This window comes from Neomonachus schauinslandi, chromosome 1 (genome assembly GCF_002201575.2).
Source record: "Neomonachus schauinslandi chromosome 1, ASM220157v2, whole genome shotgun sequence".
Classification (NCBI taxonomy): Eukaryota; Metazoa; Chordata; class Mammalia; order Carnivora; family Phocidae; genus Neomonachus; species Neomonachus schauinslandi.
In genome coordinates this window covers 178,434,100-178,437,987 of record NC_058403.1, presented here as the reverse complement: position 1 = coordinate 178,437,987, position 3,888 = coordinate 178,434,100, and the positions used below count along the sequence as shown (strand labels likewise).

The 3,888-nt window shown below is 42.7% G+C and overlaps 1 pseudogene; it reads left to right on the top strand.

Moving 5' to 3' along the window:
- Positions 1–498: 498 nt before the first annotated feature.
- LOC110585087 lies at positions 499–1,656 on the top strand (annotated as a pseudogene).
- The last annotated feature ends 2,232 nt before the right edge of the window (positions 1,657–3,888 follow it).

The window sequence follows — 3,888 nt, the reverse complement described above, 5'->3', positions numbered from 1 at the left end:
TTGCCAATTAAATACAAGTTTTAACTTCATAGCTTAACAATTAAGGGTCATACACTGAAGTCAATACATACACCTAGCATTTCAGTCTGAGCTGTTTCATATACATAGAGCTGAAATTAATTACAAGGTATGGTCTAACAAATGCTAGGGGAGATTTTTTTTTTTAAAGTAGTTTTTACAAGTATTAAACTTTTATCTTGCACACTGAAGTCATCATACATACAGGGCAAAGTCAGAGCTTTTATATTTGAGTTTATTCTTCATTTAACTTTTAAAACATTACTATAATTGAATATTAAAACAAAAACAATAGCAAGTAGTGAGCTATGATTGTAGTCCTTCACTCATTCACTACTGCATATAAAATGCCAGCAGTGTTATTCACTGGCCCCATTCTCAGTGAGACGTGGAGGAGCGGCGGCTGCCCGAGCTGCGCCCAAAAACGCCCTCCTTCCCCCTCCCCCACACCGGCCTCCGCCCTCTCACTGGCTGTAGAAAATGGTGAAAGAAACCACTTACTATGATGTTTTGGGGGTCAAACCCAATGCCACCCAAGAGGAATTGAAAAAGGCCTACAGGAAACTGGCCTTGAAGTACCACCCTGATAAGAATCCAGATGAAGGAGAGAAGTTTAAACAGATTTCTCAAGCTTACGAAGTACTCTCTGATGCAAAGAAAAGGGAATTATATGACAAAGGAGGAGAACAGGCAATTAAAGAAGGTGGAGCTGGTGGTGGTTTTGGCTCCCCCATGGACATCTTTGATATGTTTTTTGGAGGAGGAGGAAGGATGCAGAGAGAAAGGAGAGGTAAAAATGTTGTGCATCAGCTCTCAGTAACCTTAGAAGATTTATATAATGGTGCAACACGAAAACTAGCTCTGCAAAAGAATGTGATTTGCAATAAATGTGAAGGCCAAGGTGGTAAGAAAGGAGCAGTCGAATGTTGTCCCAATTGCTGAGGTACTGGAATGCAAATGAGAATTCATCAGATAGGACCTGGAATGGTTCAGCAAATTCAATCTGTGTGCATGGAGTGCCAGGGCCATGGGGAACGGATCAGTCCCAAAGATAGATATAAAAGCTGCCATGGGAGGAAGATAGTTCGAGAGAAGAAGATTCTAGAAGTTCATATTGACAAAGGCATGAAGGATGGCCAGAAGATAACATTCCATGGTGAAGGAGACCAAGAACCAGGACTGGAACCAGGAGATATTATCATTGCTTTAGATCAGAAGGAACACGCTGTTTTTACTCGGCGAGGAGAAGACCTTTTCATGTGTATGGACATACAGCTGGTTGAAGCACTGTGCGGCTTTCAAAAGCCAATATCTACTCTTGACAACCGAACCATCGTCATCACCTCTCACCCAGGTCAAATTGTCAAGCATGGAGATATTAAATGTGTGCTAAATGAAGGCATGCCAATTTATCGTAGACCATATGAGAAGGGTCGCCTAATCATCGAATTTAAGGTAAACTTTCCTGAGAATGGCTTTCTCTCTCCTGATAAACTCTCTTTGCTGGAAAAACTCCTACCTGAGAGGAAAGAAGTAGAAGAGACTGATGAAATGGACCAGGTAGAACTGGTGGACTTTGATCCTATTCACATTCAGCTCCCAACTGAAAAGTCACATCCGGGAGAAAGTCATCCATGATTCTCCCAGACTAGGCACGATTCTTATGCTAAACAACCTCCTCAAAACATGTTTCTTTTCTTCAGTCTGCAATTACACATTTATTCGTGGGACTATTTAATTTTTGTCTTTTCATGAGGCTGTGTTTTTTTGAGAACAGGAAACACTGTGTGTTTTTGATCATTATTATATCTCCATCCTCCATGGCACATCACAAGGACTCAAGAAAGGTTTGCTGAATGAAGAAATACTCAAGGTATCTGGTTGACATATTAAAGACCCCATAAAAGATGCTAGTGTCTGTGGAATTAATCACTTACCCAAGGGGAAAATCAGACCCCTTCACTGAATAAAGTAAGAAAGAAAGATTAGAAAGTTAGATTGGGGGACCACTTTTTGCTTTGGCCACCAAATGGCACCAATTGGCTTGAGGCCAAACTTGTGGTCTGCCCTTAATCACGGGCACCGATGAGCAGGTGATTCTGAGTAACCCATTTCTAAATAAACATCGCAAAAGATGCAAAGCAGGTGCTGTAAGGACCTTGCTGGGAAAAAGCATTCCTTTAAAAGTTAGGCCGAAATTTGGCCAAATTGTCTCTAGGCTCCAAAAACTCAACTGCAAACTGATTATCATGGTCCAAAGAGAAGGAAAAAAAGCTGAATTCTGCCAACAGTCAGTGATTTTGGAAGAGATCCTGAATTTCAGATGAGCTCACAGTCCCAGCCAACACCTTAATATCAGCCTGGGGAGACCCTGAGCGGAGGACCCACTGAAGTTGTGTCTAGACTCCTGATTCACAGAAACTGTGAGATAATATGTATGTGTTGTTGAAGCCACCACCTTTGTGGTAATGAGTCATGTAGTAATAGAAAGCTAATACACTTGATTTCAAGTACACCCAGATAGCAAAGTGCACTGGGGGGAAAATGCATGTGGCAAACATGAGGTCATTCAGAGCCAGCAAATGGATGTATAGTAACTGGAAATACACTGGGAGATGGATTTGGGGGAAATTTAGAAAGGGCAGAGTTTAAGCAGAATTCTTTTATTTGCAGAGAACTCCAACCCAAACCAATCAAAGGAAACACAGATAAAGCTAATAAAGATGAATGTGGGGGAGTTTACTGGCTCGCACATCTGCAAAGCCCAGGGTATCTGCCTTCAGGCACTGATGCTCTGGACTCTGTCCCTCTCTGTCTCTCAGTTCTCTCTCCTCAGTGTTGATCCCCCTCTGGCTTCCCAGGGGAGCCCCAGGTGGCTGCTAGTAGGGCAAGCTTACATCTAGCTAGTTTAGCAACTCCTGTGGAAAGAGAGATTCTGTTCCTGATAATGCCAACGGGAGTCATTCAGTTCTTCTTCGCCGGCTCTGATTGGCCAGACCTAAGTCACATGTCCAAACTTCATAGCAGAAAAGGCTGGGGGAGGAGCCTCACCTAAGCCTAAAGGCTAATTGGGTGGGGTTCTCTTAGGAGAAGAAGAGGAACTGGATCCCGGGCAGGCAAGATTCTCAGGTGCCCATTCCCCAGCATGCAAGATGGCAGAAGTACAGGAATACCATCTCCAGCTCCACACTTGGAAAGAGGAGGGAAGAGGGCTTTTTAAGTCAAGAATCAAGTAGTAAATGGAAGTTTCCATGCAGAGTACACAGAGCAGAACTTGGAGAATGCACTGTAGGAAGAGATGTTTGGTGTTAAAATGGGTCGAGGTAATTGATCTGCTGAGTTTATAAACGAGGTAACCCCAGGGAAGGATTTCAGAAGCAGTGTGGTCTGATTAACACGGCAGATCCCTCTCTAGAGGAAGAATGTAAGATGTATGGAAAGGGACGTGGTAAAAATGAACACTCCATTCTTTCCATCTATGGAATACTCGTTATGTCGCAGGCACCATGGTTTCTTCTACTTTACATTCATTATCAGATTTATTCCCCACCCACAGCCCTATGAAGTAGGTATTTTGACATTTGTGGAAATTCAGGCCCAGGAGGTTAAGGGATTTTTCCCCAAGGTCATTGATTTGGCAACTCGCAGAGCAAGGACTCAAGTCCAGGTGAGCATGTTCCCAAAGACACTAAGCTAAACCTCCTCTTTCTGAATTAGCCTTGACCTGAACAGGACAAGAGAACAGAGAAATGCCCAGTAAAATTTAACTCTCATTCTGTGAAAGACTATTTCAAAAGCTTTCTTTGTACGTTTAAGTGTTTTGTCCCAAGATTTAATTGACTAGGACTTCAGAGATAAGTCAAAAGGCCT